This window comes from Tamandua tetradactyla, chromosome 17 (genome assembly GCF_023851605.1).
Source record: "Tamandua tetradactyla isolate mTamTet1 chromosome 17, mTamTet1.pri, whole genome shotgun sequence".
NCBI classification, from domain to species: Eukaryota; Metazoa; Chordata; class Mammalia; order Pilosa; family Myrmecophagidae; genus Tamandua; species Tamandua tetradactyla.
The window spans coordinates 13,571,521-13,593,540 of NC_135343.1; the positions used below are offsets into that span (position 1 = coordinate 13,571,521).

The window sequence follows — 22,020 nt, forward strand, 5'->3', positions numbered from 1 at the left end:
CTTAACCCCACAAAGGATAAGTCAAGTCTACTTAAAATTTAGGCCTAAGAGTCACCCCCAAGAGAGCCTCTTTTGTTGCTCAGATGTGGCCTCTCCCTCCAGCCAACACAACGAGCAGTCTCACCACCCTCCCCCTCTCTGCGTGGGACATGACTCCCAGGGGTGTGGATCTTCCTAGCAACGTGGGACAGAAATCCTGGAATGAGCTGAGACTCAGCATCAAGGGACTGAGAAAAACCCTAGAATGAGCTGAGAATTAACATCAAGGGATTGAGAGAACCTTCTCGACCAAAGGGGGAAGAGTGAAATGAGACTAAGTGTCAATGGCTGAGATATTCCAAACAGAGTCGAGAGGTTATCCTGGAGGTTATTCTTACGCATTAAGTAGATATCACCTTGTTGTTCAAGATGTAGTGGAGAGGCTGGAGGGAACTGCCTGAAAATGCAGAGCTGTGTTCCAGTAGCCATGTTTCTTGATGATGATTGTATAATGATATAGCTTTCACAATGTGACTCTGTGATTGTGAAAACCTTGTGTCTGATGCTCCTTTTATTTACCATATCAACAGACGAGTAGAACATATGGAATAAAAATAAATAATAGGGGGAACAAAGGTTAAAATAAATTTAGTTTGAAATGCTAGTGATAAATGAAAGCGAGGGGAAAGGGATATGGTATGTATAATCTTTTTTTTCTGTTATCGTTTTATTTCTTTTTCTAAATCAATGCAAATGTTCTAAGAAATGATGAATATGCAACTATGTGATGATATTAAGAATTACTGATTATATATGTAGAATGGAATGATATGTTAATATTTTTGTTTGTTTGTTGTTAATTTTTTAAATTAATAAATAAGAATTAAAAAAATTTTTAAAAAGTGTACATTGGATCATATCACTTCTTTACTCAAACTCTCTACTCAAACTCCCCTTTCTCTTAGGGAAACTCTTCAGTAACTCCCCATGTATTTCAGTGGAAAAGCCAATGTCTTTACAATGGTCAACAAGATGCTACATTACCTGCCCGGTCCACACACCACTCACCTCTCTATCTTCCTCTTCTGATATTCTCTCACTCATTCTAGGAGACCAGCCTCCCTGCTGTTCCTCAAACAAACTAGGCATGCTCACACATTTGAGTCTTTGCTCTAGTTGTACCCTCTCCCTGAACATTCTTTCCCAGATAGCTATTGACTAACTATCAGTCCAATCTTCAAATTTCATCTTGGCTCCCCTGTTTAATACTGATCCTGTCCTTTCCTCTCTACCTCTTCGGTCTGAATCTCCATTAACCTGCACCATCTTGTTCTTTCTTAGACCCGTAGTCCTTAGCACCTTCTGACATGCTATATAACTGACATGTTTGCTATGTCGATTGCTTATTGTCTACATTCCTCTTTCCCCACAGGAGTCGTTGTCTATTTCCGTCCCAGATATATCCTCAATGCCCAGATCAGTGCCTGGCACGTGGTAGGGATGCAATGAATATTATTTGGAATGAATATGAACAATCCAGACAGAGAGGGACTTGTTTCATCAGCCATCAGAAATACTGAAGGAAAGCTCTAGTCTAGGTCACAAACAAAGGCAAAAATAGAACTAGGAAGAGCAACTGGAGCTTACTGTAAATGCACGATTTGTGAACATAATCAGGTCCAGTTGAAGTTAATAACCAAACCGCATGTGGGTAGTTACTCTATGTGTAGGCAGTCAGAGATATGAGATCTCCCACACTGTAGGTAATAAAGGGCCTTTATTTATATATTTAGGGCAAATAACGGCCTAGGACAGAGACACTGGCTTACCCAATTCCTATCTTCCAGTTTGATGGAGAGGCACCAGAAGCAAAGGTGAATCGTCAGGGTCCCACAAGTGAGGTCTTTGAAAAGGAGACCTCTCTCTTCTCCTCTTCCCCCCGTGTGCTTTTTCAGTAGTGGATACTGCAGAGCCAGATGTTTGGGCAGTCCCTGGGCCCACTGCATTGGAGTTTAGTGATCAGTGGGTACAGATGGGTTAACAGTTCTGTTTGTTTGGCTCCACCATGTCCTTTTTCTTTTGTATGCTGTATGGCAGCATACAAAGCGTTTCATTATTTTTCCATGTGAGTATCCCTTTATTGCAACACCATTTGTTGGATTTTTGTTTGTTTTGCTTGTTCGTTTGTTTTGGGGGGAAGTGCATGGGCCAAGAATTGAACCCGGGTCTCCTGCATGGCAGGCAAGAATTCTACCATTGAACTACCCTTCCATCCCCACCCCCACCCCCCACCATGTCCATTTTAACAGAGGCGTCTGGAGGTCATACCATCCTTTCCTATAGGGATTGCAGCCTAGAGGCTCACTGCCAACATATGCCTTCTCCAAAGATGTCAGTGTTATGCAAGAAGCCTCTGCACTCAGGGGGTAATAACAAAATGAGGCTAAGACCCTCCAGACTTTTTGCTTGCAGACTCTAGAGTATCAGCCATGTTACAGTCCCAGGGCCTTGAGACCAGAGCAGGGTCTGCAGCAGGAGAACTTACTTGTCCTGAAGAGAAAGAGAATCCCAGAAGCCTACACAGTCTTGAGACTTTACCTCACAACTTTGCTAAGCAATCCCAGGCCTTCCTTATTTCCAGAGTGTCCTGGGCAGAAGTTCCAGAAAACCCCTCTTACCAGACACAATGACAAGAGCCCAATTTACAGGAGAAACTCAACCCAGATTGCAAAAACGGAGGCACCTTTCCTCATAAGGAGGGTATGTGCGTTGATGTGGTCGCTTGGCTGGGAGAGCAGCCAGGAGGCACTGAAATAGGGCAAGCCCATGTCATTTTCTCCATGGAGTGGATAAATTCATTCATGAGGAAGTTATTCATGTTTGTGTTAGCCAAATACAATAAGGAGCCCTCTGTAGTTCAGCGTAAGCCCAAAAACACGGTAAAAGAAACAATAGTCCTGCAGAAAATGTAATTTAAACCAGTTGAAATATTTACCCAGTCTCATGAGAAGCAGTCAAAGGGATAAAGTATATTCTTAACAGAGACTGTCATTGCTTTCTTCTTTTCACAGCTGCTCTGTTTTGTTCCTCCTCACTCTTCTAAAACTCACCTATGCCCCCCACCTACCCTTTGCAACTCTCCTCTCTCCCTCCCACCTGTACCCTCCAACCCCACCCCCCACCCCCAACACACACCGCACACTGGCTCTCATGCCTTTCCACTCCCCCTGTCTCCCTGGACTTTTTCTTTTCTCCATTTCCAATATTAGCACCCCGTCTCAGCTCTTTCCCTGGTCAGCATAGTGGCAAAGCAGGCAGACCTGGAATCTTTCTTAGTTAAGTCAGGTAAAGCTGCACATATCTATCTATGTGAGATACTGTTTGGTCAAGTGCCTCTCCTCCATGTCCATTTTCAGCTCCTGAAAGAAGGTTTTGATATCTCCTGCCATCAGCATTTTCTCTCCAGGGGAAGGGAGTGAGATGGGGAGAAGAGAATGAGAGGAATTGGAATATGACTGGAGGAGGAAGGAGTTGGGGGTAATTTGACCTACTCTTGGTACTCTTCTCAGACATCTGTATTGGACAATGCCCAGATTACCAGTGCATAGTGAAGACATTCTCACCTCTGTAGCAAAGGCACAGGGGTGAGAAAGCAGAGGACCCAAAAATGTCTCATCTGGCTGCAGTTGAAGAGAAACGATAAATCAAATCAGAAAGTTCTAAATGGGGCAGGCAAAAAACAGTAAATAATCAGTAAATATCAGTAAAAGACATTTGGCCCTTACTCAGTAGGTATTTCCCCATAGGCTTTAGGTGTTACACCAAAAAAAAAAAAAAAAAGGTAACATTAAATATAAAATTCAAGCTAGTTTTTGTGTCGTTGTTGTTGCTTGGTGATGGGGGTAATTTATGAGCAGAACTTTTTAAGGTCCTTAATATGCTTATGTATGTGACAAAGTTGGGAGAGTCGCATTGGATTTCCCAAGCTTCCTTGACCACAGAACTCTGTTTATCATGGAACATCTCCTTTGATGCTCCGTGAGACACAGTTAGGGGCAAATCAGCCACTTCAGATTTCTGAACTGGAAAGTGACAGATGGGAAAATTCAGGCAATACAATTATGCAATTGAACCAAGACTGAAGATAAGGGTGCTTGGACTAGGCTGGAGCAGAGAAGGAAGAGCAAAAGTCTTGATTGAATGCGGTCTGCTCCTGGTCTCTGGGGAGACCCAGAGGTGCCAGCCAATCCCTGTGTCTTGTAGGAGTTTTAATGAGCATGAATCAAGATTTGATTGCAAGGAACAGAAATCAACTTGCAGCAGCTTAAGCAGAGGAGAGTATTTTTAAGAGAGGACTAGATCCACATACTGGAATGCAGGAAAAAAATGTTTCCTGCCTGTCTGGCCTCGCCTTCTCTGTGTATCTGCTCTATGTTCCTCACATTCATATTTGTATTCATATTCTTACTCTCTCTCAGCTTTTGTGGAAGAAATGGCCTCCCTGAAATTCCTGAGCTTTCATGTTACAGTAAGTTACAAGTTATAGCTCTAGCCACATAGGAAACTAACTCTGCATCTCTCTGTCCCGGTTTCGAACTTTCAATAGACTCGTGCTGCCCAGCTTGGGGCCCACTCAGTTATGACTAGGTGGGAGAGGGCAGGTATTAAAATACAAATGTGGGTACAGGAGACCCATCCTGTGAATTAGTGAGGGAGTCACTTTCCAGGAAAAAAAAGTGTTTGCTATGGACTGATACCTTGATCTTTCACTGAAAGTGTGCTCTAAAAGATTTGAGCAGGAACAGACAAAATTGAAAGAATGGCTGACTATGAAGTTTCAAAGCAATTTCATTTAGAGAATCCATATCCTTACCCCTTCCCCAAATTCTCTCAGTTCCCAAGTTCTAAAAGAATTTATGAATGAGGAAAGCAGGATACCACAGTGGTTAGGAGCAGTCTGGTATTAGACTCCCTGTGTTTTGAATCTTGAATTTGAAATTAACTATCAGAGATTTGGGCAAGTTATACAGCCTGCTTGCACCTCAGGTTCCCCACCTGTAAAATGGGTATCGTGAGGATTAAATAATATGTGTAAAGTACTTGGCATGATGCACTCAATAAATGTTAGCAGTATTTCCTTTTCATGAAAATTAGTTGATGGGGTTGAAATCCCCAGCAGATCCACATATCTTTGACACACTGGGTAAAAGAGAGTTGAACTGGCACACTGGCAAATGGTCATTTTGGCTCTCCAGAGAGCCCCACGAATGTGGCCTCAGGGCTATAAGGTTTGAGGAGAAAAATAAGCCATGGGGATCTCGTGGCGCCAGTGGGGACATCAAGGATCATTTGCACCAGCCACACTCCCCTTTGTTCCTAGAGATTTAATATCTACATACCCATTAAATGGTCATGATTTGGAGGAGAGAAGACAAGAAGAGGAATTGCTTTCAGCTGGCCCTCATCTTAAAATAACCAGGGGTACCACATATTTTAAACACAAAGGAAACATATGTGAAGCATTAGTTAAATTCAGATATAAATCTAGTCTTTGACCAGTCCAAAGCTAATCAATATGCTTTTCTACTCTCTTTGAACTTTGAGTTTTCTGGCAACAACAAAAATCCCAAACCCTATCCAAAACCATAGTCCAGACAGCCCAGTTTCTATGCTCCCCTCCCTCATGTCACATATTGTTGACAGAACTACTCTCATTACCACATTCATTCCAGTGGTGATTCAAATTCTTCTGCAGAAATAGTCTTGAAAGACAGAAAATTACTCCTATATAATCACTTAATAAGGAATCCTAGACTAGAAACACAGAGCTATAAATATGGATTTACTTTTAGCTTTATGGATGCTTTCTTTTCCCCCCAGTTATTTTTATTCAAAATCATGACGAACTAATTTAAATAGCAAGGTAAACTGAGATGGAAAATTACCCACAATAAGAATTTTGATGAAAATACTGGCTGGCCTATTTGTAAGCACATCAAGGACGCTTTGTTTCAATTGCAAATCCGCATATATTTGAAATGTGTTTGTTGAAATGTGTCGGTTTGAGGCAAACTACTAACTAAAACTAAACTTAACTCTGTTCCTTTCCGAAAATCAAGAATTTTCTTTGGAAAAAAATTTATGCAGCTTGATTTACAAAGCAGAGGCGGGGTGGGGGGGAGCAAACAGTGGGTAAGACCCACCCAGGGGCTGCAGCCTGTGCCCCTAGGAAGATTCATGGCCATGCCTCAGTCTTGTCCTACGATTCTTTCCAAAGTCTTTTACTCTAATTCTAAATTATTAGAAGCGACTGCTGCTGCTACCAGTGCTATCTTTGCCAGAAAAAAGAGGAAAATTCAGAACATGCAATATAATACTCTCAATATCTAGGATAGAAATCAGCCCGTTTGTCGAAAGAACTGAAAACATCAGCTATGTAGTATACTAAACGTTAGTTCCATACTTATATGATATTGAAGTATGAAAGATACATAATATTAATCTTTTGGGAAAAAAGTGAGTGCACACAAGAGGTGGTTGGATGCAACAGTGATAAAGAGGCTTAAATTGGACTGACTAACTATAGCCTACCAAAAACATCCTCTCTATTGCAAATCGTTTTCAGAAAAAGGTAAAATAAATTAAATCACCAAAATTTTTCAAATGTTCTGAGCTAGTCACAACAAATGAATCCATACCCTTACCAGGGGTATAAACATTTTTGGTGCTAACACAGTGTTCCTCCTTTTGACTTGAATGACCACTTCTCTATTAGAGTCGTTATTGCTTTATTGTGTCCCTGGGATGAAAGGACTTTGAAAGGCTCAAAGAGGGATCCCCAAGCAGCAGCACTGGCATCACAGGGGGAGAGCTGGTTAGAAATGTCTTACAATCTGCATTTTCACAGGATTCCCAGGTGATTCATATGCACATTGAAGGTTAAAATATTCAGCTTATAGTCATTCCGTTGCCTTTGGGCAAAACTGGGCACAATAAATAGACAAATCTCATTCAGCCAATTGTATGCCTTTTTTTTCTTTCCTCAAACTGTATCCAGCTTTATTAAAGATTCTTTTCATAAACTATGGTGGTATTTCAAGCAGGACATGGCCAGACAGTCATTAACATGATACAACAATTTCAAGTTCCCTTCTTCAATGGACTGCCAAACTCAGAAAGCCACTATAAAATAAAACCCAATGAAGACTTCATTTGATGCCCTGAACAGGGAAAGTTTAGAGTGAGGGTTGACATTTCACATTTAGCATGTTGTTGGACAACTTCTCATGAGCTGACCCTGACTTTTAGGAAATAAAATGAAAATGGCAGAATTATCAGTTTGAAGATCCACAACTTAAACAAGGACTCGCTGCTCTTATGAGAGATGCCATCTCAGGAGCATCACTGGAAAGTCCAGATTGCCTGACATTCTGGTAATTTGGGGGATCAGGTCCCAGCAGATTTCAGGGAATCAAATCTATGCTGAAGACTGAGAAGAAGAGGTCATGAGCACATAGAAATAAATTTTACTTTTTCTATTCCACAAGGCATTTGTGCCAAGATGGCTAATGTGTTACAATGACAGGAAATCCAATATCCTGGGAGTAAAGATGAAGTCGCTCAAAACTAGAGGGGAAAGGTATTTTCTCTCATATTAATCCAGCTTTGGGGACGTTCTATTAGTGACATTTGCCCCTTCCCCCCAAAACAACAATGAAGTATCCTGTGTGCTAAACAACATAGCTTTAAAAAAAAAAGTTAAACAAAATTCTGCATTTTTATAAAACTTTATAAAAAATAGTATTTCAAACTGTGCGGTCACCAGAAGTACACATTTATCAAGATGCACACACTTGACTTGGCATCCCCAGCACTGTAGGCTTTCTGTGCTGGTCTGTTTTGGCATCTCCATTTTCTGCAGTTATCCCCATCCTTGCCAGTATCACTGTTCTAGTTTGCTAGCTGCCAGAATGCAATATACCAGAAACAGAACGGCTTTTAAAGGGGGAGTTTAATAAATTGCTAGTTTACAGTTCTAAGGCTGAGAAAATGTCCCAATTAAAACGAGTCTATAGAAATGTCCAATCAAAGGCATCCAGGGAAAGATACCTTGGTTCAAGAAGGCTGATGAAGTTCAGGGTTTCTCTTCAAGTGGAAGGGCACATGGTGAACATGGTGAGAGTTTCTCTCTCATCTGGAAAGGCACATGATGAACATAGTCAGGGTTTCTCTCTCATCTGGAAGGGCACATGGCAAATATGGCATCATCTGCTAGCTTTCTCTCCTGGCTTCCTGTTTCATGAAGCTCCCCAGGAAGCATTTTCCTTCTTCATCTCCAAAGTCGCTGGCCGGTGGGCTCTGCTTCTCGTGGCTGTGTCATTCTGCTCTGCTGTCTCTGAATCTCTTCTCCAAAATGTTTCCTCTTTTGTAGGATTCCAGTAAACTAATCAACGACCCACCCAAATGGGTGGAGACACGCCTCCACCTAATCCAGCCTAACAACTGCTCTTGATTAAGTCACATCTCCAGGGAGATGATCTAATTACAGTTTCAAACATACAATACTGAATAAGTATTAGAAGAAGCAACTGCCTTTACAAAACGGGATTAGGATTAAAACGTGGCTTTTCTAGGGCACATACATCCTTTCAAACCAGCACAATCACTTTCCCCTTTTTCCCTTTGGTCCCTTCTCTCCCTTCTTTGCAGGAGCCTTCTTAGGCTTGGCTCCTGGCTCTTTAGGGGCAGGTTTAGCAGATAACCTTGCAGCTCTTCTCTGTGGCTCTCTTTACCTTGGCTTGATCTCCTTTAGCATCCCCTTCAGCTTTTCTCTTGGGCCTGGTGGCATCTCGGTGGGATGTAGAGCTGGATGCAGGGATGCAGCAGCACATGGGTTTTGCTTGGTCCAGGGGTGGTTCTCAACTCTTCACACTGCTCCTGTATGTCTGTTAAAGAGTGTCCTGTTTGAGTCATTGAGAGGAAAGGGGAAATGTATTTATTTAAGGAAGTCTTTCATAACATAACAAAGTTAGCAATTTTTAAAATACATTCAAGTACCTATTCTTGGAAGCCCTGCAGATTAGGTCAGAGGAGAGAGAAGCAGAAAACAGAATGAGTTCAAATAACAAGCTCTAATAAAATAAGGGTAGGACAGAAACTGAGTCTGTGAGAGCTGGAAGGAGCAATTTCACCAAATTACCAGATTCTAAATGATCTCTGCGCTATGGGTGATTTATAACCCTGGAAGATTAAAGGCTTGACTTTTTTTGCTATTATTTCATTTTGGATTAGTAATTTTTATCTAGTTCTCCCCTGAAGCTTAAACTGAAGGCCTTGGAACTACTGAAATGGATTTATCTAATGATTTGTATCTCATTCTTCATTTACCTTATAAGTTTCAGATTTGTAACAGGTCTGGAATCTGTACAGTAGAACAACTCAACTGAAAGGCTTAGTGTTCCAGTGGTCCCAAAACTTGCAGCACCTCACCCAATAACTTTTAAAAAAAAACAGCTGTTTGAATTTTTTAATTAATATTTTAATTGATATTCAGGCACCTTGTCTGAATAACTTAAAAAAAAACAGTTTCTCCATTTTTAAATTGATATGCAATAAATCATGCATATTTAAAGTGTACAATTGGATGAGTCTTGATATGTTATACACCTGTGATACCATCACTCCCATCAAACTGATGAGCATATCTATCACCCCGGAAATTTCCTCATGCCCCTTTGTAATCTCCCCCATTCCCACTCCACTCTGCCACTGTTAACCACTGATCTGCTTTTTGTCACTGTAAATTAGCGTGCATTTTCTAGAATTTTATATAAATGGGACTCTACAGTATATACTCGTTTTTGGTCTGGCTTTCACTCAGAATAATTGTTGTGAAATTTATCGTTTGTTACATGCATCAATCAGTCATCCTTTTTTTTACTTACTTTTTTTTTTTTTTTTTAGGTGCATGGTTCAGGAATCGAACCCGGGTCTCCGGCATGAAAGGCAAGGATTCTACCACTGAGCCATCTGTGCACCTTATCATTCCTCTTTTTTATTGCTGAGTACTATTCCGTTGAATGGAGGACCACAGTTTGTCTAACCATTCACTGTTTGCAGGACATTTGGGCTGTTTCCAGTTTGGGGCAATTATAAATGACACTTCTGTAGACATTTGTGTACAGGTATGAGCATAATTTTCACTTCTCTGGGGTGAATACCTAGAAGTCTGTATGATAAGGATATGTTTAACTTTAGAAGAAACTGTCAAACTGTTTTCCAAGGTGGTTTTACTATTTTGCTTACCCACCATCAATATATAAGAGTTCCAGTTACTCTATATCCTCACCAACAGTTGGTATTGTCAATAATTTTTTTTTGTAATTTTACCCATTCTAATAGATGTGTAATGGTTTTTATAAACCCCATTTATAAAAGTGGGTCTTTGTTTTCTTAATTGTTGAGTTTTGAGAGTTCTTTATATGTTCTGAACACAAGTCCTTTTTCAGATATATGACTGGCAAATATTTTTTCCCAACGTTTTTATTCTCTTAACAATGTCTTCCAAACAGCAGAAGTTCTTATTTTGATGAAAGCCATTTTAGTAAATTTTCTTTAATGGAGTGTGCTTTTGGTGATGTATCTGAGAACTCTTTACCAAACTCAGGGTCACAAAGATTTTCTCCTATGTTTTACTCTAGAAGTTTATTGTTTTAAATTTTATTTTTAATTCTGTTATCCACTTTTGGATTCAACATATTCAAGAAATAAGTAGTGAAATCTACTATGTGCCAGAAACTGTGCCGATTCTTTCGGTCTTTATACCTGCCATTGAAGTAGGCATTATTCTTTCCCTTTTCACAGAAAATGAAATTAGTCTTACATACTTGCCCAAGATCACAAAGCTGGTTAGAGAGTCTAGCTGGGATTTAAACCCAGATTTTCTAACTCAACATTTGTTTGTCTGTTTTTTAAGTATGTCACAGTTACCTGTGTTTTATTCTGTGCATTGTGTTTATTGACTCAAATTCTGTTACTTCTATCTTGTCCCCCAAATACAAGGGCTTTGTGGGCAGGAGACATGTCTAACCTCAACCTTATAATCTTCGCTGGACCTACCACAGTGTGTGCACTCTGGGGATGATTCTAAGGGTTGCTTTTTTTTTTTCTTCTTCTTCTTCTTTTTCCTCTTGAAAGTTCTCAGTATCTGGGTTCATATGACCACATGGTGGGCCATCCAGAACCTAAGATTTAATTCAGGCTGTAATTAACACGGACACCTAGGCTTTTCTCCAAAAGCTTTCTGGCTGCAGACTTGTGTTGCTCCCTTCTGTTAATGCACAGCGTTGGCTGCCAGGGACCAGATTTTGCCCCAAGCTACCAACACGTTTGGGGCAAGCTGAAGTACACGCATCTCTTATGTATAAAGGCTTTTTTTTGTTTGTTTGAGTGATTTCAAGTGCTGTTATGCTGTGATTAATTAAATTGGCCAAGGATTTTTTTTTTTCTAATCAGGAATGATTTGAATCATTCCTCCGGGTGAGTTGCTCTGCTGCCTCCAGGGAAAGGATCAAAGAAAATGGACTATTAATGTTTGCAATGTGCACATTCCAAAGAGATAAAGAGGAAAGCTGGTGGGGTGCCTGTTTGGCACGCTTTTTATCCACAGGTATCCTCAACCTCTAATAAATGTACGTGAGCTTGTTCCTTTGCATGAGTTTTCAGCTATGCAAATCCTCCCCCCAGAACAGCCTTCTTCAACTTATCTTCTGTCTCTGTTACCTTCCCATCCCCTCACCTTATCTCTTCATTATCCATAAGTCGCATTCTAAATTCAAAACTTGATATTTGTTGATGGTTTTACAGACCAAATGTGCATAACATACAGAATTCCCATACACCATTCCGGCACCAGCACCTTGCATTCATGTGGAACATTTGTTACAGTTGATCGTAACACTTTTTTTTGTAATTATACTAATCATTTTTAAACAATAGTTACCTTTGTTACAATTGATGAAAAATTATTATGTAGTACTATTAATTATCCTCCATAGTTTACACTGGGAGTGTTTTTCCATGTATCACCTTATTATTAACACGTTGCATTAGTTTCGTACACTTGTTCTAATTCGTGAAAGAGCATTCTTACACTTGTACTGCCAACTGTAGTTGTGCATCTGTAGTAGAGTCACTGTGCTATACAGTCCAGTGTTTTCTCTACAAGCAATGATTAGACGCCACAAAGTAGTCAGCAGTACCTTAACCATAGGCATCTTGTGTGGGCCCAAGAGCCGCTTCCATCCTTGTCAAGAGGAGTGCTAACCTTCTCTCCTTTCATACAACACTTGGGTGTGTGTTTTTATAAAAGGAATTATTTATGCCTAAAACAAGTCTAAACAACATTAAAGGAAAACTTCGTGCATATTTCTATCATTTCACACAACCGCTTTCTCATCCCCCAGATTTCTCTCTAGACTTCAGTCAGGTATGGAAATATTTTGCCTTATTCTCATTATATTGTTCATATGATTTTTGTGTTCCACTTTGCTGTTTAAAATTACTTAATGAAGGTATTTCCTTATCCTTATGTAGTCTTCATCACTTTTTTGTGGCTTCATGTTTTGAAGTTGTTTCTATTTTTCTCTAAGTGCTATAAACATCTTTGTATATATATGCATATATATATGGAGGAGGAAGATTACTCCTCCACTTTTTTAATTTATCTATTTTGTTTTGAAAAGTTTTAGGTTTACAGAAAAATCATCAGAAAATCCACAGTTGCAATATACCTGCATACCACACACACATACACACACACAACTTTCACTTTCATTAATACCTTGCATTAGGGTGGTAGCTTCGTTACAGTTGATTAAACAATATTATTAAAATTATAATAGTAACTATAGTCCATAGCTTATATTAGACTTCACTGTTTGTATTGTATACTCCTGTAATTCTTTTAAAATTTTTATTCTAGAAACATAGAGACAACCTAAAAATTCCTCTTCTAACCACATTCAAATATAAAATGCAGCAGTGCTAATTATATGCAAATGTTGTGCTACCATAACCACCACCCACTACCAAAATGTTTCCAGAACACCAAAAAGTCGATTCAGCATCAACTCCCCATCTCCTACTCCCAACCCAACCCCTAATAACTCATATTCCAGTTTCCGAGTCAATAAATTTGTTTATTCTAATTGTTTCATATCAGTGAGATCACGTAATATTTGTCTGTTTGTATCTAGCTTATTTAACTCAAGGTTTATCCATGTTGTCACATATATAAAATCTTCATTCCTTTTTACAGATGAATAATATTCCATCCTTATGTATATACCCAATTTTGTTTATCCATTCTTCTGTTGATGGATACTTCAGTTGTTTCCATCAATAGGCAATTATAAATAATGCTGCTGTCAATGTCAGCGTACCCAGATAAGTCCTGAAATGCAGAGGGGCCTGTCTTTCCAGAACATCAACTAGTTCCATCCCCCTATCCCCTATTATTGACAGTCCCTTCCAACATGAAAAATTTAGAATAGCCATAGTCTAAATACCCGTAAAGAGTGGAAAAGAAAGATCAAAGGTGATGGTGGAGTTATGCAGAGACGATCAGGTTTAAAAAATGAGTATGAGTGCTGAATCAATATATTGATATCTCTTTTAGTCTCCAGTACTTTAGAGCAGCTAGAAATAAAAACCTAAAATTATGGAATTGTAACCCATACTAAACTCTGAAATCTGTTCTACAAGTAATTGTTGCAATGTACTTTGAAATTTATTACTTTTTTGTATATATATTATTTTGCACAAAAAATTAAAATAAGAGAAGGAAGAGTATAATAGAGAAGATAAGATTTAACAAATGAATATGACTGCTGAATCAATATATTGATACTTCTTTTGGTCTCCAGTGTCTTGGAGCAGCCAGAAGAAAAAGGGAAAATCATAGAACTGTAACCCATACCAAACTTTAAAATCTGTTATATATCTACTTGTTTAAAATGTACTTGGAAATTTATTACTTTTTTGCATATATGTTGTTTTTTGCAATAAAAAATGTTAAAAATACATATATCAGTGTACAAATAATCTCTTTGATTTCAATTCTTTGAGGTCACGAGGTGCTTTAGTTTGCTAGGTGCTGGAAGCGATATACCAGAAATGGAATGGCTTTTTTAAAAGGGGGAATTTAGTATGTTGCTAGTTTATAGTTCTAAGACCATGAAAATGTCCCAATTAAAGCAAGTGTATAGAAATGTCCAAATTAAGGCACCAACAAGAGGTTACCTTTACTCAAGAAAGGCCGATGTAGTACAGGGTTTCTCTCTCAACTGGAAAGGCACATGGCAAACATGGTGACATCTGCTAGCTATCTCTCCAGGCTTCTTATTTCATGAAGCTCCCCCAGGGATGTATTCCTTCTTCATCTCCAAAGGTCTCTGGAGGCATGGGCTCTCTGTTTTGTGGATCTCTCATCTCATGGCTCTGTCCTTATTCTTTCTCTCTCTTTCCAAAATGCTTCCTCTTTTAAAGGATTGAGTAAGCTAAATCAAGACCCACTTGGAATGGGTGGAGTCACATTTCCATCTAATGAAGTTAATGCCCACAGTTGGATGTGTCACATCTCCATGGAGATAGTCAAAGATTAACCTACATTATTGAATAGGGATTAAGGAAACAGTTGCTCCTACAAGATTGGATCAGGATTAAAATATGGCTTTTCTAGGGTACATAAATCCTTTCAAACTGGCTCACATGGTAATTCTATACTTGACTTTTCTGAGGAACCATCAAACTCTTTTCCATAGTGACTGCACCATTATTGATTGCGAGCTTCATTGCATTGTGGTCAGAGAAGATACAATGTGTATTTCTCCACAATCACTCCAACACTGTTATTTACCTTTTTTTTTTTAAATAGTAGCCATTCTAGTGGGTGTGAAGTGGTATTTCACTGTAATTTTGGTTCGTATTTCCCTAATGCCTAATAACACTGACCATCTTTTCATGGGTTTATTGACCATTTGTATATATTTTTTGGAAAAATGCCTATTCAAGTCTTTTGCTCATTTTTTAGCAGTTATCTGTCCCTTTCATGTACGGTTGAGTTGTAGGATTTCTTTATTTATTCTGGATATTATACCCTTAAAGCATATGAAGTTTACAAATATTTCTCCCATTCTGTAGGGATACAACTTGTATGTCTTTTGATCTCTCAACTCTATTTGAAATATCTCAGCTACTGAAACTTTATTTTGTTTCATTTCTTTTCCCCTTTTGGTCAAGAAGGTTTTCTCAATCCCAGAATGCCATGACCAGGCACATTGCCAGAGTCCTGTCCCATGTGGCAGGGAGATTCACATCCCTGGAGTCAGGTCCCATGTAGTTAAGAGGGCAGTGAGTTTACCTGCAGAGATACCCAGCTCTCTTTTGATTACTATTTCATGATATATTTTTTCCATCCTTTCACTTTCAACCTACTTGTGTTTTTTAATTTAAGGTGAATCTCTTATAAACAGCATATAATTTGGTCATGTTTTTTTAATCTATTCTGCTAATCTCTGCCTTCTGACTAGAGTTTGATCCATTTATATTTAAAGTAACCACTGATAATGCAGGGCTTTCTTTTACCATTTTGCCATTTGATCTCCATCAGTCTTATAATATTCCTCAGTACTTTCATTTATGCCTGCCTTCATATTTATTCAATTTGTTGTAGTTTACCATTTAGGTCTTGTCATGGTCAGGCTCATGTGTCAACTTGGTCAATTGGTGGTACCTGTTTGTCTGGTTGGGCAAGTGCTGGCCTGTCTGTTGCAATGAGGACATTTCATATAATTAAATCATGATCATGTCAGATGCATCCACAGCTGATTCCATTTGTAATCAGCCAAGGGGAGTGTCTTTTGCAATGAGTGATGCTAAATCTAATTACTGGAAGGATTCAGAAGAGACAGGCTCTCATTCTGCTTTGACTGGCTAGCCTCTCCTGTGGAGTTCATCCAAACCCTCCATCAGAATCATCAGTTTCACAGCCTGCCCTGAGGATTTTGGACTCTGCGTTCCCACGGTCACATGAGATACTTTAATAAATTTTATTTTTGTGAGTTTTCCCTGTTGATTCTGTTTCTCTAGAGAACACTAACTAATACAGGTCTCTTCTCATTTCCTTCTGTATGTGTTTGCAGTTTTTTCTTATGGTTACCATGGAATTTAAATATAACATTCTAAATCTATAACCATTATGTTTGATTTGATACCAACTTAACTTCAATAGCCTACCTCTACACTGCTCCTATAACTCTCATCCCTCTACCTTATTGTTGTACTTATTACAAATTATATCTCTATGCATCACATGTTTAAACTCTAGATTTAGCATTACTTTTTATGCATTTGCATTTTAGAAATTGTATGAAGTAAAAAGTGGAGACACATACCAAAATATACAATATAGTTGTACTGGCATTTGTAATTACCCATATGGTTACCTTTACTGGAGATCTTTATTTCCTTATGTCATTTTGATTCACTGTCTTGCATCAGTTCTTCCTTTCAATCTAAAGAATTCCCTTTAACATTTCTTGTAGGGTAGGTCTAGTGGTAACAAACTCCATTAGCTTTTGTTTATCTGGGAATGTCTTAACATCTCCCTCATTTTTTTTTATGTGTCTCTCCACTTATATGTATTTCTATATTTATATATGCACACACACAGAGTCATATATGTAATATGTATATCATAAGGAATTTTGTTTACAACATGTTTTTTAATGTTTGTTTCTTTGTTTTTGTTTTAAAGTACATGGACAGGAGTCGAACATGGGTCTCCCATATGGCAGGTGAGAATTCTATCACTGAACTACCTGTGTACCCTCATCACCTTCATTTTTGAAAGACAATCTCACCAGATATAAAATTCTTGGTTGGCAATTGTTTTCCTTCAGCACTTTAAATAGTTCATTCTACTGTCTTCTTGCCTCCAAAGTTTCTGATGATGAATCAGAATTTACTCTTATTGGAACTTCCTTGTCTATAACATATTTTTCTCTTGGAGCTTTCAGAACTCTTCTTGCCCTTGGCATTCTACAGTTTAAGTACTGTCTGTCTGGATATGTTTCTCTTTGAGTTTTTCCTGTTTTGCTTTGGCGGGGGTGGAGGGATTCACTGAGATTCTTAAATGTGTACATTTATGTCTTTCATTAAATTTTGGAATTTTACTGCCATTATTTTTTTGAATAGTCCTTCTTCCCCCTTCTCGCTTTCTTCTCCTTCTGGAGCTCTGCTAATGGATTTATTGATATGCGTGTTGGTGTCCCACAGGTCTCTTAGTTTCTGCCCACTTTTTTCCGTCATTTTTTCTTTCTGAAAAAAATTTTTTTGTTGTTCCTCAGCCTGAATCATTTTGATTATTTTATTCACATTCACTGATTCTTTCTTCTGCCAGCCCCAATCTTTTGTTGGAACCCTTTAGAGAATATTTCATTTATCATGGTCTTCAAATCCAGTAGCTCTATTTGGTTCCTTTTTAAAATTTCTATCTCTTTATTGAGATTCTCATGTTGTTCATTCACTGCTTTCCTGATATCCTTTCGTTCTTCCTCTGTGTTTTTCCTTTATCTCCTTGTCAATTTTAAAAATCTTTTTTTAAAAGACTTTACCAATATGTCCAAAATCTGGTCTTCTTTATTGATGGGGCTTCTGATTTTTATCTTGTTCCTTTAGATAGAGCATCATTTCCTGTTTCTTTGTTTGTCTTGAAATCTTTTGTTGCACATTATGCATTCTGATATTTTACAAGATTAACTCTGGGATTTAGTCTCTGAGCTTTCTTGAGTTTGTACCTAGCTAGTGATATGACAGAGATTTCTCTGAGTGCCAGGAGCTAACAGTAACAGACCAATGCAAAAAAACACCTTTCATAGTCTTTGCAAACTGGCTTTGCACTGGTCAGTGCTCTCCTTCAGAGTTTAGTCCTCCTATCAAGCTGAATAGCCAGAGGCCAACATGAAGTACTATACCCTCCCCTTTTTCCCTAAGCCTGTGGCCTGTCCTGGGCTTGTTCTAGCTCCTGGCTTTAGGAATTTCCCTACTTACAAGAACTAGAAAGTCCCTCTACTCCCTATGAAATAGACTTTCACCCCCTCTTGGGAGCCCTATTGATTGTCCTAGAGCTGCTAATCTTCTGCTCCAGGTCACTTTAATGTAACTGCTTTCTCTGCCTGCAAGCTGTTTCAGCCTACAGGGCAAATTCCGGGAGGGTGAGTTAGAGACAAATTTCCTGGTTCAGGCTTTTAGACTTCCGCTTGATAGACTGTTCACCAACATGTAGGAATGACTGTATGTGCACAGGGGTTACTCCACTCCAGCCAGAACAGAGCCAGGGACCCATATTAGGAGTGCAGACAGCTCCATACCATGCCAAGGGGGGAATCAAAAGGACCAGCAAGGGTGCCACAAATTTCCCCTACAGTTCTGAAGCTGTATTTTCTTGATTCAGCACCTACTCAGTGGCTGAAACCCTTTAACTGTTATCTGGAGTTTTGTGGAAGAAGACTCTGCCAGTTTTTGCTAGTTGCTCAAGAATTCTGTAGGGAGCAACACCCTGGAGCATCTTATGCCACCATCTTGGTTGCCTTCCACCCCTTCTTGTTTTGAATTCTTTCCTTTGTATAAATTTCCAGGGATTCTATTACCAGACTGAAGGGTGTGAATGATCTTATGGGACGAAGAACACTAAAAAGGCAGCATTACAGAAGTTCATAACCCATGTCACATCTTGATTTGTAAAATTAATTATGGAAGGGCCAAGATACCTCCTAAAGCATCACTCACTGTCTTCTTTCAAACCACCAAGTGATCTCAGCAATACCAGATGAATACAGCATGTCATTCTTTATTTCACTAAATGAAAATATAAAGCATACGTTAAAAAGGCATTTCTTCCCTCATTTTAATTGATGAGCATTTGGAATAAGTCTTAAGAAACTCGAACAAAACTATGGAGCAAACCTAAGGCTTGCCTCCTGAGATAAATCTTGTCCTAGAAATGGATGCAGGCATATAATTTGCATAGCAGGAAGGCCATAAGCAGGAGGTGCAGGTTGGAAATGATTGGAACGCCCGTGTCACAGTTGTCCCCTGAAAAATGGTCTCTGTGAGCTGGGGCAAGAGAGTCAAGTTGAAAGGCAAATGCAGACAGCAGCTGTTGAGGATGTGAAGTCTTTGGACAGATTGGATAAGGAGCTGGGTGTGGCCACCCTGAGGCTGATTTCCACTCCACCCTACAGGCCCAATGACTGGGGCTGAGAAGAGAGAACTTCCCCTGTTGCATTCCAGTCCTCCTGGCAGGGCTTAGTGAGAATGTCTGGGAGAAGTGGCCTGATTGCATACACACTGTCTGGAAGGCACCCAGGCTTCTGGAAATGCCATGGCCAGAGAACTGATGGTCAAGACCGACCTGCCACTGCCACACAGACCTGAGGATCACCCTGGGTATAAGGTAAATCCCCTGCTGTCCTCAAGGGACAGAGGGAAACTGCAGGATGTAGGCGATCTTTTCTAAATTGCACAAGTAAATGCTGAGCCCTATACACTATTAACACTGTCCCGCTCAATGATTTCCCAGATCGTTTGACAAGACCCCAGGGGGCTGCTTCATTGAGCAGGGAATCTTCATTATTCATTTCAACATCACTTTTCTTGGAAATCCTGACTGCTCCACTCTCCAGAAATAATCCATCAAACTTTTCTCTTTGTTGAAGTCATGCTGCAAAAAATCCCATCATCAAATCCCCACATCAGGATCCTTGATGATATCATGCAACAATGGAATCAAGAAGGGAAAGAGTGGGCCAGATATGGTCTCTCTTTTTTCCTCTCAATTTCTCACTTCCTTTTAACTATTAATCATGAAAATTTTGAAACATGTACAAAGTTAGAATGGAATAATGACCCCTCCATGTACCCACCACCCAACTCAATATCTAGTTCTGCTCATCTGTCTCCTCTTCCCCATAAATATGTACACTTTTCTTTTTTTACTGGAACTTTTTAAAGCAAATCCCAGATGCAGCATTGTTTCACTCATAAATATTTCAACATGTATCTTGAACTGGTAGGGACTTCCTTTTTTATATAATTTTATAAAATACTAATATTTATTTAGTATCTACCAGTTTTCATTTAGCAGTGAATGCAAGGCATTATAGTAAGATTCTTTACAAAGTTTATTTCGTGAAATCCACTCAGCAGAGAAACATGTTAGAAATTCACAAACTCCCCCAGGAGAAAGAAATGCAGGAGCCCAAAGTACATTGCTATTTGCATTTTATTCTCAAAGGAAACTGCTCAGCTAACTCAAGGTAAGTTGTGGAAAGGTTACAGTCCAGCAGCTGGCAGAGCCTGGAAGGAGAGGCGTGTCAAAGCCTGACTTTGCGCCATTCCACCTGGAGATTCAGAGTATTAAAAGGCATCTCTTTCATATCTGAAAAACCACTTTTTTTTTTTTAAAGCTATCTTACACCTATCATTTGAAGTTACATTGTCAAGACCGAAACACCTGGAATTCTTGAAAAGATAGTGCCTTAAAAATAGACACCATTCAGCAAAAGATTTTGAAAAGCACAATTTAAATTTTTAGTCATCAAGTTGGTGTGTATGTGAACTTTCAAACAAAGGCATTCTCAATAAAATAATTTCTCTTGGCTGTGTGCTCTTTCTTTGCAATCTCCGTCCCTAATCGAGTTATTTACGCTTAAGAATAGCTACATTGGATTCTTACACCCATAAGGGGGGCGGGGCTGCAAAAAAATAGTCCTGGGGCGAGTTTTTGCTTCAAAGAAAGGCTGGTAAACCCACTCCCTGGCATGAAGTGCCCATATAGGCTCTGGGCATCTGCCTGGAATGTTACTGTCCCCTTTGTCCCCTTGGCTTCTTTCAGTTCTCTAACTAATAACCCCATGATCACAGAGGTCTTCCCTGACCACCCTCCATAAATAGTATACCACTCCCGCTGCCACTCCTGAGCCCTTTTTTCTTTTTTTTCCTTCATACCCTTTAACAACATATTTGCTTATTTGTTCTCTGTTTTGGTCATTGCCGAATCTCCTGTGCCTAGAGCACTTCCAGAAGTATGGCAGGAGCTCAAAACATTTGCACAGAATGAATCATCTCTTTGAGAACCAGGTCTTGTCCTCTGTCTTCTGCCACACAGCCGATCAGAGGGGACACTGACTATGCCACGCTCCTTTCTGAGGAGGGGCACAGCAAGAAATCCACGCCGAGGTACACGAGTTTCCAGAGCCAACATTCACCCCAAAACTCTAGTCGTTCAAATAGGATTATCCATTTCTTAAACATATCCTCTGTGATCACAGCAGAGCCTGTAACTACTGGCCCATGCCCAAGTCCTGTACTCTGTTCCCGTCCTTCAGGATCTATGTAAAACTTCCCAACGGCCTGACAAACATACTTTCGAGCACGTATGCTTTAAGAATAATATATCCCTCTCGTAGCCACGCCACTGAAAGGTGTTCCTTCAGCAACAAAAAGATTTATTACTTTCTTCCCCCGCAGAAAAACCACAAAAACATTTCCTTCTTCACTGCAGCAGTAAGTTCCAAGTTTCATTAAAGAACCAGCCAAATGCTTCCTCCTAGCTTGTATGGGAAGAAGTTCAAGGTAAAGAGCATTTGAAACTCTCCCTCTGCATACCTGCCATATACCTGATTCCTTTCTGACAGATCTAGTTTCTCCAGGGTGCAGGATGCAGAGACTGCCACAGTTGGGGCTGTGGAATCTCTCTGGCCCTGCTCCCTCTACTATTAATAACGGATGGCTCTTATTGAATTGTGCACCTGCCATAAACCAGGCACTGCATTTTACAAATTGTCTCGAACCTTAACCCCCAAACTGGAAACCAATGTAACTTGAGCGTCTGCTGCCTGGACAGGCTCTGTATTCATAATAGCAGAATCCATCTTTCTGTTCCTGTCACCAGGGACAACCTTCCTTTGGAACATTTGC

The 22,020-nt window shown here is 39.5% G+C and overlaps 1 non-coding gene across 1 annotated transcript; it reads right to left on the bottom strand.

Annotated features, from left to right (window-relative positions):
- Positions 1–12,199: 12,199 nt before the first annotated feature.
- Positions 12,200–12,326, bottom strand: LOC143661828 (U6atac minor spliceosomal RNA). Its single transcript, XR_013164872.1, has one exon. It is a non-coding gene; the product is annotated as a U6atac minor spliceosomal RNA (small nuclear RNA).
- Between the last annotated feature and the right edge of the window lie 9,694 nt (positions 12,327–22,020).